The 16,879-nt window shown below is 41.5% G+C and overlaps 1 protein-coding gene across 12 annotated transcripts in view; it reads right to left on the reverse strand.

Annotated features, from left to right (window-relative positions):
• The window catches only part of CDON (cell adhesion associated, oncogene regulated), a 98,753-nt gene extending 82,288 nt beyond the window's left edge, over window positions 1–16,465 (reverse strand). For 5 of the 12 annotated variants that reach the window (XR_004288976.1, XR_004288975.1, XM_032356534.1 and 2 more), the window contains exon 1: window positions 15,765–16,206. The gene's annotated coding sequence lies outside the window, so the exon portion shown is untranslated. Of the gene's footprint in view, window positions 1–12,414; window positions 13,149–14,726; window positions 14,847–15,764; window positions 16,208–16,384 lie in introns of those variants that run through there. The other 7 variants (XM_032356537.1, XM_032356535.1, XM_032356533.1 and 4 more) reach the window with 6 other exon arrangements.
• Between the last annotated feature and the right edge of the window lie 414 nt (window positions 16,466–16,879).

The raw sequence follows: 16,879 nt of genomic DNA on the forward strand, positions 1-16,879 counted from the left end.
GTTTTTATGTCTACTGACTTCAGTGTGAATCCACAGCCACTTCTCACTCCAGAGGGATTCTCAAGCCTACCAGGTTTTAGATCTCTTTCTCCGTTTTAATCTGCAGATGGGTTGCTAGCAGCATGAAATTATTTTTTATGAATTTCACTGTTTCTGTCCTGTTGTAGCTCAGTTACCGTAGGCTTACTGCAGGTTATCAGCCGGACAATGAGGATGGGCCAAGAGATACCGGTGCCCAACTGACATTTGTGTTTTTGGATCAGGTCTATGACATGGGAAGGTCAAGTGATGTTACAGAACACAGTGGACAAAGAAAGTTTTGGAATCAGTGACAAGAAAAGCAGATGTGAATTCTCTTCTAGCTCATGGCAGTGTAAGTGCAACAAACTTGAAAAGCATGTGACACAGCAATCAGCCTTACACATTACGAACACACTTATTACAAAGATCACATATTACTCTGGTTCATCAACAATAAGTATTAATACACCCACACATTTCATTCAATGGGTTTGAAAGTTCCCAGTACCACACAGAACAGTGCACTTTCAAAGTGACTGTCCACAAAATATTGGGCCGGTAGTTAAAAACAAGGTCATTATTTTAAAAAAGAAAAAAAATATTAATTGTGCTTCAATCGAAAGAGCCAAATCAGGCAAGAGAAATATAAAATAAGCATAACTATCTTTCTACATTAAACAATACTGATAATCTAAAAAAATTTCAAGGACTTTTAATGTTTCGATTATACTGGTTTTGCAGTTATGCATTTATTTTGTAAATTTTCGTTTTCTAAAAATTTTGCATCTAGTTTATTTTGTATCTACTTGAGATTATTAATAAAAATAATTTAATCGAAATTAGTTTACAAGAATTTTTCCCTGTGAAAAAGTCATATATTATCCAAGTTTGACCCCTTTTTAGCAAAAATACAAGCCATTATCATCTTGGTTAAGACACTCTGTTAACTAACCAAAACACAGCTATTTCCTTGATCTCACACATCCCTACAAATCTGAGCTCAGAGTGGGGGTGAGGGATAGGACAAGAATTATAGTTTCAAACACAAGATGCACAGTTCCCCAAGTCAAAGCAGTTAAAAGAATCCTATAAATGCTAACCTACCTCCATAGCCACCAAGACCAGTACCCTAAGAAAACTCTATAAATGCAATACAGTCAAGCTTTATCCTCTACATTATAGGCCCCAGAAGGAATATCTTATTAAAGTCTGTGCATTTGCAGAGTTGTGACCCAACGTCTTCTCCTGCAAACACACTCAGTATCACAACAGACATTACTGTGCTTCCCTGAAAACCTGGATTCCAGTGATAAAAAACCAAAACTTAGGCCAACCTGTGGGGTAGAAGAAACACACAGAATTCTCAACACTTAACTGATTCTACAACTCCTGTCTCCAGTTCTTTGGATCCCCCTCCACTGCTAACCCTCAGACTTTGCAACAGTCACTTGAGGGCAACGGACTCACACTGGCCAGCTAGAAACAACATAAGGGAGCTGCTGGGTGGAGCAGACAACAGTGTGTATAATCGGCCCACCTCCAAGTCAAATATTTGCATCTGATGATTCCATGTCTATCCTTTTTCTTTTCTGGAAACAACTGGGGAATGGCACTTTATTGGTGTTCTTTAACCATCCCAGTGAAGGGTTTATTTGTTCTGACCATATGTAAGCCCAAAAGAAAAGAATGTAAAAGGACATAAGATTCAAGCTCATGCAGTATACATATAAGAATTCTAGAAAGCACTGGGATTTCCCATAGATGACAACACTTGTTGGGAAAATCATCGAGAGAAAAGTGAGCAGAGGATTCCAAGAACAGGTAGCCCTTTCTTCTCAGAACATGTCAAAAAGGGGAGGTATGAAACACATCTCTCACAAAGCGAATTTTATTTTCCTGGCAATTAAACTGATATGATTATATTGAGTTTGGGGAGATAGAAAGGAGAAAGAGGAGATTACAAAGTTACAAAATTAAATATATGGAACAAGAAAGTCAAATGCTGGAGATTCACAGAAATTTACCCAAAAGATCCCCATTAGCTCTCTTTGCTACACACCAGGTTCTAATCTTCACTATGCACCAAGTTCTAACCAATTCAAAAACAGAAATATATCATCAGTTCTAGGTTATTCCCACATCTGTAGCTCCCCAGAATTTAACCCCCACTCATTTGATTTTGATTCAACGGTCTAATTCAGTCACGTCACAGTTACATCCTGTTTTGTGACTATAAACCCTCATCTCAGGGACAGCACATTCTATCAGAGCAGCAGCTCTCATCCTCCAGGAGAACCTACCATACACTGATCACAGGACCTGAACATTAAATGAGATAGCCCAACAGCCTGGTAAGCTCTCATCCATTCCCATCATGCAGGTGAAGAGCTAAAGCACAAGGAGGTTGTGTCACCAGACTGTAGTGGAATCTGGTTTTGACACATTGAGCCTACCCTCGTCCAAACCCTGATGATATAAAGCCTTAAAATTCCCAGGTTAAGAAAATTCCATTCACAGAAAACTAATTCGCTCTCGATTCAATTGCTTCATTAATCTGAAAACTGCACATGCTAAATTTGCTTAAAACAAGGCATACGGGTGGGGGAGGGGTGTGGCAGTTCAGTACTGACTGTCTGCTAGGCAGCCTATGAATGGCATGAAACAACGATCCTCTGGAGTTGGGTTCAGCACTGTACATAGAATCCTGGTTTAAATCATCCCAAGACCACTGGGCACATTCAAGTCACACTTGCTATCAATCTCTTGGGAATGAGAACAAGAAATGCAGCGAAGGAATGAGCCACAACACTTCCCAGCCCAAATCTGCTAAGATAATTGTCCAAACCATGTTTATACGGTTAGAAAGCAAGGGGTTGAAAAAAATTAACATTAAAGCTGAAGACTTTTTCAACTAACTCAATTTGATAAGAGGACAAAGAGGAAAGTTCTTAATTGATCAAAATTACCACTAAAGAATACCAAAGAAACAACAAAGAAAACCACCTTTAAAAGATGTTAAAAATGTGAAGTAGGAACTTCAAAATTTCAAGAATTGAATCATATAAAAGCCAAATTAACCTGCTAACATAAAAATATTAGTTTGAAACCATTTAATCATGATCTTTAAAAAAAACAACATACAAATGAATACCTATTAATCACTACAGACAAAACTACATTATAGACTTGGCTTATACTTGGTAATTAGAAATCTGAACAAGTATGCGTTATTTAGTTTTTCTCCTTTAAAAAAAAAAAAAGACAGACAAGTTTCATCAATCATTAAGAGGGCTTGGTTCTGATATTATATGAGCTCTGTCAACTTTAATCAAATTGCTTGCCAGATCGTAGATAAGTAATGACTTGCTTAGGTTAAGCAAGGCCAGAGTTTTCCTTCTGTAGTATATACATCTCCAGAGTGAAAATAAACAGCCTCACACCTCTTACTGGGAGCTGGTCTCTGTTGGTTATTAAAGCTCCCTCTTCACTCCAATGAAGGAGGAGGGGCAGGATTTGACTTTAGGAATATCTATGTTTCTTTCTTTCCTTCTCAACCAGGTCATCAAAGCCATTTTTAAATCATTTCATTAAATAGCTAACAACTGGTTTGATTTTCACCGAAATGACCCAAATTGGCTGTGACCAAATGCTTTAGCATTCACATGTGTTTCAGCCAACATGACATACTGATACAAAATGAAAAGGAAATAACCAATAACAGACCAAAGCAACATTAAAAGGCTCACTGAAAACTGTAAAGCTCACATTCATTTTCCTCCATATCCAAGAAACGAACAACCAAATTATCTCTCAATATCACCCGTCATGTTTTGGATACAAGGGTATCATGGAGTAACTGTTAAGAGAAAGAGCATATCAATTTAGATTTTATATTCATTCCATAATCAACGACACACATATAAAATGAGATTTATTTCTAAAAAGCTCCCTTTGCTATTTTGTTTACATAGACTTGGAAAGGGCTTTCGAACTTCATTTTCACTTGGGACATTCTATTACAAAATTCCTAAGCACACAGGTACCTGCTCTAAAGAAATGTACTAGAAAGAAGCATCCCTGTGGCTAGAAATAAAAATAAAGTGACCTCTATAAAGGAAAGACTTTAAAAATCCAAGATGACAGGGAATCAATTTCACCTTAGGCAAAATTCACTTCTGTAACTTCCCTTAGGTCAAAAGAATGTATAACACAGAGTCTGTGGCATAGAAATGTCAAAGAGAAAAAAAAAATAACCAGTTTAGAAGTATTTTATTCTATTCCTAAGCACAGACAAGTGTGCAATTATAACCCACTTAAAGCTTAAAAAGAAAGACTACAGTTTCAAAGAACCTCCTTTCCCAACATTCCAGAGATTTTAAAGATCACCTAACTCCAAGCTACATTAAAAACTCTCGTATCTGATACTAATGCTCAATCACATATTGTATTCATGGTTTCCACTCTCACGAAAATTTTACTACGTCATATATTTAAGCAGAAGAGCAAACACACACCAGTGTAAAACACTCTGCCAAGTACAAAGGGCTGTATAAAAGTTATTTAAGAAATGATGACATCAGAGGCGGGAGAAAATTATTCTGTGTATGGAATAAAAAGAACCATGAGACCCATGTAGTCATTGCTGGGACGGGCCACTCCTCTGCAAAGAGCTAAGTGAGCAAGGGCGGGGGGCATGTACACCCACTTGTGTTGTACATGCAACACCCGATGGAACAATACTTTGCTTTCCCAGTCCTCTGGAGGCACCATTCTTGCACGTCTGCAGGGCACCCAGAGAGACAAGACTCCCAGTCTGCAAAAGCAATCTGCCAGTCCTCCGTCACCAGGCTCCTTCCTGTTAACTGCCCCAGTATACCAGCCCTACATTCACTCTGGGTAAATCAGACACAAAAGAGGTTAGTATTTCTCAGTGAATTAGAAGGAACTTTTACAAGTAAATGGGGACTTCATTTCCAATGTCAAGTGGAAGGATTTTTTTGCCAGATGACTCACATTTCAGTATGAAGGGGGGGATAATTTCATCAACCCAGAAATGAATGAAAAACTCAAAACTCAGTTTCTCTTTCTTGTGTGTTGAAGGCTTCAGGAGTTTGTTGGATAGGTAGTGCCTATCCGTTAGTGTGATCACGACTAATTAAGTATTCTGTATCTAAGCACAGCTAGCTAAGAAAACAGGAATCTGATCTTTGTCTTACAGGGTTAATCATGTCCTTATCTTTTCTGATTAGCTGCTATCTCAAAGAGAGATCCCAAAATAAGTAAAACATTGACAATTTTTCTTTAAAACAATTTATGCTATTTTCCTGTGGGTGGGATACAGCCCAGACTTGGAAGGACCACTTTTAGAAACCCACTTTGGGAGCTGGCTGCAAGAACCCCTCCTGACAAAAGAAAGATGTATGTAGTCAAATCCCAGAGCTAAAATGTATCTGATGCCACAGAATGCTGATATCAATCTCTGTACAAGCTGTATTGTATGATTAAAAACCCCACTGTGGCTGCTGTCATAGTAACAAATGTGAAATTATTTTAAGACCTAACCACTATGACAATAGCTCTTTTAAAACGCATCCTCAAACACAAAAGAAGTAACAAATAATGACAACTGTGTTTGCTAGCCTAATAGGAGACCACAGTTAACAACCCATCTTATAATGACTCAAATGGGCTTTAGTTAGCCATGGGATTAAAAAAAAATTAGCACAAAAACATATGATGAAAATTATATGAAAGACCTATATAGGTCTACAATCAAACATGAGTATTGCAATTTCTTTTAAAAGAGAAATCAAACTAAAGCACAAATCTAAAAAAAAAAAAGATGACTAGAGGGCGCCTGGGTGGCTCAGTGGGTTAAGCCGCTGCCTTCGGCTCAGGTCATGATCTCGGGATCCTGGGATCGAGTCCCATATCGGGCTCTCTGCTCAGCAGGGAGCCTGCTTCCCTCTATCTCCCTCTCTGCCTGCCTCTCCATCTGCTTGTGATCTCTCTCTGTCAAATAAATAAATAAAATCTTTAAAAAAAAAAAAAAAAAGATGACTAGAGCTTGGAGTTAGAAATGCAGGGTAGGATTTTGATGTTTTTATTTTAATCTCAAAAAGGATTTGACCATTAAAAGAGAAAATATGCCTAACTATCAGTAAGTAGGAAACAAAAGATCGGATGAAGAGATCAGAACCATTCTAATCTGACTATAATATGACTTAAAAACAGGTAAAGTAAAAGTAGCTACTTAGAAGCAGGTTTGGGGGCACCTGGGTGGCTCAGTCAGTTAAGCGTCTGCCTTCGGCCCAGATCATGATCCCAGAGTCCTGGGATCGAGCCCCGTATCGGGCTCCCTGTTCAGCAGGCAGTCTGCTTCTCCCTCTCCTTCTGTGTGTGCATGCTCTCTCTCTCCCTCTCTCAAATAAATAAATCTTTAAAAAAAAAGAACTCTGAAATATACTTTAACCCATCAGAACTATAGTTCTCCTTACTATAAAAGATTTAATTGATAAATAAAATGAGCTTGTTTAAGAAGGTGATCACAGTGAGGTAAACCCACAAGTTAAATCATGGAGAGAATGTAGCAGTCAGACTTTAGTACGGTTCTACTCAGGAGTCTAATGACCTATCAAGCATGATGAAAGTATCTTCTCAGTGCTAGTAGTCCCTGGGTCAACAGACCTACTGCTCAGATGCTGGGACACCAAACTGAAACCCGGTATAAGCACTGCCATTGAATCATGAGAACATCTGGGGCACCTGGGGGGTGTGGTCTGGTAAGTGTCCACCTCTTGGTTTCAGCTCCGGTCCTAATCTCAGGGTCCTGAGCCTGAGCCCCTCATGGGGCTCTGCACCCAGTATGAGTCTGCTTCTCCCTCTCCCTCCCTCTCTGCCCATCTCTCCCCACCCGACCCTCTCTCTCTCTCTCTCTCAAATAAATAAATCTTTTTAAAAAATCATGATAACATCTAAAAATCTAACTTCACAGTAAGAGTGAACAGGGTAAAACAGGCAAGAGGAAACACTACATCCAATCAAACTGAACTAACTGGTAACACGATGTTTATTTTACACTGGTGATTATAAAAAGGATTAAGCAGCACCCTTTCTACAGATCTGTACTGTCGCATTTGTAATCACGCCCAGACACGTGACAATTTTATAAGCCGATCACCAAACTTTTTCAACATACTGCAAGTAAGGTCCTAACAAGCCAAATGATGAAGTTTAACTCCATTTAACCGATGAGGCTTCCTCATATCCACCCTGATGCTAGCCACCAAACTGAGAGGAACAGTTTAAATGCCTGAAACCGAGGCGACGGATAAACAGCATGTCTGTTTCAGCTGAAACTACCTTCATTCCCTAATTCTTATTGCCTCTTACTCACTGTGTTGTTATTTTGTTATACGCACACCCTGAGGCCAAAACCATGAGAATAAGCCAAAATAAATGGACAAGAAAAATGTCTTATCCCTAGCTTATGATGCTATTTTTGTTTTTATTGGAATAAAAGAGGCTGCCAAGTTCTGATGTCACTAGAGTAATTTCATGGCCTGATAAAAGTAGTATTTTATCCATTAAACATTCGTCCCCCTTGCCAAATTTACCTCCAACTAGGCAGTGTGTACAATCACTCATTGAACAGATATCACCATTATAGTAAAATAGAGAATACTAATTACTTCTACTCTGATACCATAAAAAGTCAACAACTGTCAGGCATTTCCCTGGCAAGAGACAGAAGCCAGAATGCAATTTTAGTACCTAGATACCCAAGAGAACACCTGCAATGCCAAGTATCTTAGAAACAGGACATGAAATCAGTTCTCTGGACACCAAACATTGCACAGAAGAGAAATACACATTTTAAATTAATGTTAAAAAAAATTGTTTAAAACTTTATCCATTTACAATTTAAGAATTTTTTTTCAAGAAAAAAGTAAAATTGCTAAAACACCATGCATGAATTCCAATCACAATATGACATTTAACTATTTTTTATCTAAAGCACTGTCTTCATTAGTTGAAGCTGTGCTTACCACGCAGAATCACTTTTTTCTTTTTTTGGTCTCACATTCTGAATCTCCTCTCATCCCTCTCCGAAATTGTAAAAAGAATGCTGGAGGAGTAAAAGGTAGCCGCGACAGAGAAGAGAGGACAGAGACCTGCTGAGAGCCACGGAGGGCACAGAGGGTTCATGTGCATAAACACAAAACCATGAAAACTCCATCTACTATTCTTTTTTGCTTTATAATACACTCCCTTCAATCATTCTAAATATCCATTATTAAATATTATTAGCATATCTTTGCAGATACAAGATGTGTACATGGCTGGAATAAATAACTATGGACCTCAGAAAATGTTCCAAATACCGTTTTATTGATGGGATAAGTCACTAGTATAGGCCTTCCCCCCTCAAATTATCTCTCTTTTGAAATTCAAGTATAGAGAAGTAGGGTGGAGGAGAGAGGGCAGAGAGCAAAGATGTATATTTAATCATTTTGACTGTACGCTCGTTGTAGGAGTGAAGAAATATCTCGGCCAGTGGAGGGACTCAAGGAAATTCTCATTGTGCCCCTCCATAAAAAGGGAGCAACTACTATCCTTTGAAAGCATTACTGTTTCTGACACTTACATACTTAGAATATTGGAAAAGTCCCTATTTTCTCTTTAAGTAAGAAAGAATATCTGACATTTACTTATTAGTGTTAAAGGAAGAATTCTATTTAGAGTGAAAAGAGCTGACAAGTAGAGGCAGTCCTCAACTTTAAACTAGGGCTGGTCTGAGAAAATTTGTTTCTTCAGTGGCTGTTTGGGACTTTGTAACGTATTTTTCTCCCTCCAAGATTACACATGGATTGGTTATGTAAAATCACTCTTTCAGAAAAGCCCATTTCATGGAGCCTGAGTTCTGCAAGTGCCATTAGAAGTCAGGCAGTTCAATCTCTCACCCAAAGAAGAAATGGCTTCCACAGTGTCCTCAGCAAGTGTCAAGTAAGAGGAGCTCAAGTCCCCTCAAAAGAGCATTTTCTATCCTGAGGCAGTCCTATTTGTCACAGTTCTTCCTTCGTTTGAACCAAAATCTGCATCTTTGGAGCGCCCCTACGGGACAAAAGATGAATCACAGATGACTATCTCAACTCTCTCCACCTCCCTGAAGTCTAGACCACTGGTGGTCTGATGTAAGTAGAAAAGGGGACAACTTGTCTCTCTGGAGTCCAGGGGAACCCATCCCTGCACATGGCTGTCGGTGAAGAATGACCTCGTGTCAAGGAGTATGAAATCATAAGATTTAATAAAATCACAAGAGCTGCAAAATACAGTGTCTCCTGAGAGAGAAGTGGCTTGTGTTCAAGCAGAACATCCAGAAAATCCTCCCTCAACATTTCCAAGAACAGAAATACAAGCTATTTACCTCAACCACAACCCCCTCCAAAATTTAAGAAACAAAGGAGTGGCCTTCTAAATCAGTAACCTCATCTCGTAGCCTTGTTTCACTATTTAGGTGAAATAAATTTTATTTAGCACATGAGGGAATTCCAACAATACGGACAGAAACTTTAAACATCTAGGCATTGTCTGACAACAAGGAGGGAGCCAAAACCTTCTCCCTGAAGGGGGTACAAAATTTTTCCGTAGCAATAACAACGTCTTAGCTCCACTTTCTTTCCTTTTGGGTGTTTTTTTATTTTTATTTTTATTTTTCAAAAGAACATTGTGTTGCTCTGTTCTCTTCTAAAAGAGCATCACGCTAATGCTGGGCTAATTGTTTCTTCTGTACATTTCTAAGTATTGATTATGGATTAAATGCTAAGCACGATGGTCCCTTTGAGGGTCTCTTCCTTCCCTTCTAATAACACACACACACAAGGGGCGCCTGGGTGGCATGGTCCATTAAGTGTCCAACGCCTCATTTTAGCTCATGTAGTGATCTCCAGGTCTTGAGCTCGAGCCCTGTGTCAGGCCCTGAGCTCCGTGTAGAGCCTGCTTATGATTCCTGCTCTACTTTCCCTCTGCCCCACCCCCTCCCCACTCACACACACCCTCTCTCAGAAAAAAAAAAAAAAATTAAAAATTAAACAAAATATTAAAAACTAAAACACACATACAACAACACAGTTATTAATGGATTTGCTTTATGTAATTGTGACTAACAATAATTATACTACTTTTACCCAATTTTAGGTACAAAAATAAGGTCATGGTAATTTTTCTAAGCTAGCTACTAGGATCTGATTGTCAAATAATTTAGGAAGAAGTGCTATTTTCTTTCTTCCCAGTGGCCACATACCCAATGTGCCGATAAAACTGACTAACACAAATTTCAAAACACACCAAAGATGCTCTAACAATTTAAAAAGCTCAAATTACTACCGTACACAATAACGCAGATGAATTTTATAAACACAATGAGCAGTGGAAGAAAACAGATATAAAAAGAGTATATACCATATGAATCCATTTTTATAAATCTAGTTTGAGAGCAGCTCAAGTTAATGTCCGGTGGGACTAGTTAGAACAGTAACTGCCTGCTGGGGGAGGCAGGGTTGTCCAGGAAGGGGCACCAAGGAACCTTCCGAGGTGAAAGAAATATTCTGGATCCTGCTCTGGGTCATAGTTACCACACATATGTGCATATGTAAAACCTTGCCTAGCTGTTTGCTCGGTGTACATTAACTGTATACTCATGTACATTCTTATACAATCAATTAGAAAAATGCAATATTGTATTACATTATACAATCCATTAGGAAAATGTAACATTTCAGTTCAACAGCAAAATTAAGAAAATGTAGCACACTACAACTATAGTTGTATGTACTAACTTCCAAGAATTTCTTACTAGTTAGTACTTCAAAGAAACTACTCTGGATCAGAGTAATAGACTAATGTGGATGGGAAAAGTTACTACAAGTAACAGTAGCTAACCCTCAGAGCCGATTTGGTATATCCAAGCAATTCACTTTCATCATCCCATGGAGCCCCCACAACAAGTGGTTAAGAGATACTATTGTTATTCCCATTTTACAGATGAGGAAACCAAGATTTCAGTCAAGTTCACTGCCCCGGCTCACAAACAAACAAACAAACTAAAAACAGCGGGCAGTCTTTTAACATGAATCTGTAGCTGAAGAGCAAGCTTTATGTGTCAATTTTTCCTTCTGTTTCTAGTATGGTAACCTAAAAATTAAATTGACCAGGCAGCTATAAGCAACAAAACAGAAAGCAGACTAGATCTCATTTCAGTCCTATAACCCGGCTATTTCTTTCCCTCTGAATTCAGATACAAGGGACTTCACCATTCCTTCATTCTGTGACTGCAAGGCATGTTGCTGGCTGTCCAGAACTGAAGTCCTACGCACATTCCAACTGGTATGTAGCAGAACAAAATGTGTTTTGGGGTAGTTTTTTTTTTTTTTTAATGATCTCTGGCCATCAAAATATATCACACGGCAAAAGAGTCTCAATCACTGTGAACCGAGATAGACACACTGCTGACTTCAGTGTTTACTCCAACTCATTCTAGAGTCCTTTCAGTGTGGCGGCACTAGAAAAGGGATACCCGGGAGTAAGGTGGGAAAGACTTAAACATGGTCTCTAAAAGGCTTCTTTATTTTCCTAGCACTCTGCATTGTGAGAATTTGGGAGAGGACTACATGCTGGAAGTGGGGGAAAGCACTGTGACACAACATGATTTTAATCAGGAACAAAATATACCAAATTAACCATCGAATAAGCCACAGCATTCTGCATCAGTTGGAAACTGGCACTGGAATTCACATTCGTGTTTAACTCTTCTCGGAATATGAAAATCAATTAACAATACCATCCAAGATTCAGAAGTGCTGCTCCTGGAAAAGTACACAAGCAACAAACTGGACTAATATCCTGAAAAATGTCTGTATCCAAAAATTATTTGGGGCAGCTGTGGGTGTGTGGGGAGGAGGGTGGCTGGCAGGGGAGGAAGACACACTCATGTTTCCAAAAATTTTGCTCCAAAGATTTTACACGAATATTTTTGGTAGATATATTTTCATTTGCTTGTGGCTGCTAGCAAGTCTGCAAAGCAATGTCTTAAAAGATACTTAAAATCAGAATTCTCAAAAAGACAGCAGGAAAGAAACATACACCGCCCATGAATTTGAATTCTATAACAAGGTAACAAGAATGCAATAAAATGATATAAAAACAAAAGAGCACACTAAAATATGCCTATTCAAATGAGCCTTTCATCTCTGTAAAGCAACTGGCTTCCCATAAAAGTCTGATTTTGCTCTCAGTTTAAAAAGTTATTAGAACAATACATCGGTCCTTCCAGGCAAGACCAAACTATAACACAATTTTACATATTTATCAAAAGATCATACGGAGAAGACTTACCAAGGCTGCAACGTGTATATGCTTGTGCTTCGGAGGGAAAGCAGAGAAGCGACTTTCTGTACCTAGAGTGGCGCTCGGTTCAGTGCTAGCAACACATCCCCACACAGTCCCTGCTTGGAGGAAAGTCCTGACTAGCAATCTGCCTTCGGGTTGGGCTTTTCTCTTACAAGATAAACTGTTAAGTCATGCCTTGATTTTAGATCTGCTAACATATGGAGTCTTCCAATGTAGCCTCTCTCCACCCCCCTCCCTCCACTACCCCATCACCACTCAGCTCCACTCCCTCTCCACACACACACATACACACATACAAAAAAGGCACTGCAGGGCAGAAATTCCTCAGGTGCTTGCTAATGGAATTCCCAGGGTCCTGGAGCCGCTTCGGGGATCAAGAGATCTCATAGCCCCTGCTGGGGTAAGGAGCAGCGAGTCTGTTCCATTTAATCAAATACAGAATGAATTTTCAGCTCTATTCACTAGCTTGTCTCCCGGGCTCTCAAAAGGCACCAGGCAGCTAGAATCACACACATGTGGCTCTTTTAGGCAAGTATAATTAGTTTGATTTTAAAAAGCCACATTAATAATATCACCTCAGGACCATTATTCAGGGGACAGATGACAATGATACTGTATGTTTTAAGCCTGACAATGGGGGAAAGAGCACAAACAATGACGGAAAACTTGAAGGATTAAAAAAAAAAAAAACAAAAACCAACAAACCAGTTTTTCACTTAATTGTAATCCAATATTTTTAAAATGACATGAAGGATATTCTGTATATGATCTTATAATTTTAATTGAGAAGAATCAAAGCCCTCCTCCTCAGTCCCTTAAAAGTGAATGAGGGCCATATACACAATAAAAATGTATAAATGGAATGTTTATAAATAAATGGAATGTTTACATGCAATATAAAATCTTGAATAAAAACAGTAAAACCTTCTCTAATTCAATCCAAGTTAATAAAACTTCTGGGGGTAAAAAAAGCACTCGTCAAAAAATTACCATAAAATCAAGTTCTTCAAAGCAACCTATTTAGCAACCGGACTCCAAATTCTCTTTCTAATCTAATTAGTTCCTATTAAGTAGTAAGATCATATATCTAAAGAAAGACTACCTGTGTAGACAACTCATCTGCTCTCCTGATGTGCTGTCTTGCATATTCTCCTGCACAGTACAAATGCTAATTACAAGGCCATAGCTAATGTAATTACACGTTATAAATAACCAATTTTTCAATTAGTTATTTTTAATTTCTTACCCCAGCCTAATTTCACTAAGACAATGCTGAACTCCGGAAATCATTTCCCCAGGACACACTCAGACACAATCACCAATTTTTGGTCTAAAATTGTGCAAAAGAAACATTTCTAGAGAGGAAAATTTTTACTTCAATGTCTATCTTGACAAACCCATAAATGAAATCATCTAGAAAGTTATGACAGCATAAGGGCAAAGTGGGAAAAAGAAAAGCAGGAGTACTAGTCAACATATTTACCTGACCTCCTTAGAGCAGTGGCCCATTACAGACGTTCCTATTCCCACACAAAGCCTCCATCTCTATACATACCTTGCTGATTGGGGTGGGGGGGGGGTCCTATCTTTAAGTGAACTTAATTCCTTTCTTGCAAAGAAGGCAAGGGGTAAGATTGATTCAGACACCAAACTACACAGGCTAGATCAGTATGCTCCAAGTCCTAAGGGTTCTTTGTACTTCCCGGCTTGAGGGTCAGAGCTGTTTAAGTACTTTCCACAGAAGAGGAGGTTCATGAGAACCATAGCAATCAATCAAAGCATCCCAAGTGACTTACTACACAAACAATAGCACAGTACCTCTAGTAACTGATTTTCCTGGTTGACTAAACTATTCAAACAAAGACAGATTTGCAAATACTATATCCGAGTTTTTGCATGAAAGTTAAACAATATACACTTGTGTGTTTTTTATAGAAATATAAATGTTTCTGCTCTACCCACTGCCAAGCACACACCCAGGGCACGTCTTTACAAAATGAAACAGGTTTTCTCCATCCTTCTCATATAACTTAAAGTATGAGGCAGTTTATTTCAACATGTGCATAACAGAAACTACAGTATTTGGTGCCTCTCTGGGTTCCTAAGAATGCTTTCTACTTAAGCACTAATTTTAAATTTCCAGAAATTTTTTCTTTCATCTTGTCCTAAAAGTTGAATAATGCCCCCCCATTTTCAGCTAAAATAGACTACTTATTTTAAATGAGCTATAAAATGTCATAGAACACTTAGAATTGCGCTGAGAATAAACCCACTTATTTTTCAGCTCCCCTCCCTACCTTTTCCTCCTTGACACTGCCCTTCAGGTATGCCAAGAGGTCAGCTGGGAGTCGGCAGGCAATGGTATCAGTGAGGCATGGAAACACGACTGGCCTCTATCATTTTTACTGGCCACTGCCCTGAGAATGAATCTCATGTTAGCTTTTGGTTCAATTTTCTGTTTCTCACAGCGTTTGTTTTAGGACATAGAGGCTCATTTTCTGTGAATGGTGTTCCCTAAATTCTAGACCTCAATTGGAAAGCGGCCTGACCTTAAAGCACCTGCCATCCTCTGATAGTCCTGAGCAGGAAAGGAAGGCATTCTGGAGAAGAGCGCCTTTTGGAAAGCCTTCCACCTGATTTGGTGGGGTGAGGGAGAACAATGAAGGCAAGGGCGAGAGAGTCTATCTATCCTCCTCAGTGATTTATTATTGAAATCCCTAGATGTGGAGAGAAAGCAACAAAGGTCTGTAAGCTGTAGACCGAAATAAATAGCGAGCTGTAATGTATTTAGCAAATGATAATGCAATCCACAGAAAGCTTTACAGAGGAGAAGGAAAAATACACTCCCTGGGGCTGGGAAGTCACTGAGTCTGTGAAGGCAGAGAAAGATACATTGTGCAGGAAATTTCTCTTGCTTCTCCCTACACATAAATCACTGTCTCTCATAGGCGCTCTGCGGGATGGAGGTTGAGAGAGGCGAGGAATCCCGCTCCCTTGGGAAAACCTGCTGGCGCCCCTTACTCCCGGCTATGCTGGGTCTCACCTGCCCCAGCGGATCACCGTCAAAGAGAATTAAGCGTGTTACTGACACCTCACCCCGCCTCCTCCCACGAGGTGGCTCAGAGTCCCCGAGGATCCGGAGCGCCGGAGCTCCCCCGCTGGGCATCCGTCAGCTGCCCTTCCCAGACCCCGCACTCAGCCCGGTACCCCTATGCCCTCCCGGGCGCGCCGGCCTGCCCTCCCGCGGACCTCCCGCACCCGAGCCGCGTGGCCCCCAAGCCCGGGGTCCCCGGACCACCCCTCCCTCCGATCCTGCGGCGGGCCCACCCCTGCACCTCTCGGCGGGGCAGCCTCAGTCCCCGGACCTCCTGCGCGGCAGCCGGCTCCGAAAGCCACCCCCAGGTCATCCCCCGCGCTCTGGCGGCTGCTACGGCGGCGGCGGCTGCGATCCGAACGGGCCCCTCCATGCACCGAGCAGGGGAGCAGGAGGGCGCGGCGCCTCGCACGCCGGGGCGGGGACGCAGGGGCGGGCTGGCGCGGGGTCCCCGCTCTCCTTGCACCGAGCCGCGCGAGCTGGGCACCCGGGACTCAGGGGAGGGAGCTGGGGGGGGCGGAGCCACCGGGGCGCGCCCCCGCGGCCGCGCTCCTCTCCGGCAAGGAGCGCGGGCGCGTCACCGGCGGGCGCGGGGCCAGCGAGGAGCACGCGAGGAGCGGGAGGAGGGAACCGGGCCGCAGAGGCCGCAGCGCCCCGCCGGCCCGCACCCCGCCGGAGGGTGCGCGCGCAGCCTGCCAGATCAGCGGCGGGGGGATGAGCCGTACCAATCTGCCAGGGGGCAGGGGGACGCTCTGTGCAGGACCTTCTCCCAATCCCCTTCCTGATTGCTCTACGGGAAAGCCGGCCCAGGAAGGTCGAGTCCGGTCTCTGCTTTGGTTTAGGATGGTGAGGATGAGCTACCTTAGCAACTCACGGAGACTCCACAATGCCTTCGCTCACTCTGTCCTCACCTCGCTTCCCCCGGAGAGGCGGCATTTCTGCCCGGTCCGCGAATGGTCTGCACGCTCCCCTGTTTGCCCGCCCATGCCCCGCCCATGCTCCGCCCCTCGCTCCGCCCCTCGCCCAGCCACCTAATTTCTCCTTGGAGCCCGCGAGTCCAGCCCTTCTCTTGGCTTCTACCTAGTCTGTGCAGTCTTGCTTCCAGCTTCCCGCCGCTTGTGGCTCCTGAGGCTTTCCAGCACGTTCAGTGTTTAGTTCCTCAGACAGCTTCATCCCGCCCTGCATTCACATACACGCGAGCAGGTAACAAAGCTCAGTGACCAGCAGAGGCTCAGGGTCACCTGGTGAAGCTAACGTGGCCTTTGGTCCCAGAGTCTCCCCATGCCGTCCTTTGGACTTGCCTCAAGTTCTTTGATCTCCCTGAACTTCAGTTGTTCAAACAGAAAAAGAGAAAAA

This window comes from Mustela erminea, chromosome 9 (assembly GCF_009829155.1).
Source record: "Mustela erminea isolate mMusErm1 chromosome 9, mMusErm1.Pri, whole genome shotgun sequence".
Lineage (NCBI taxonomy): Eukaryota > Metazoa > Chordata > Mammalia > Carnivora > Mustelidae > Mustela > Mustela erminea.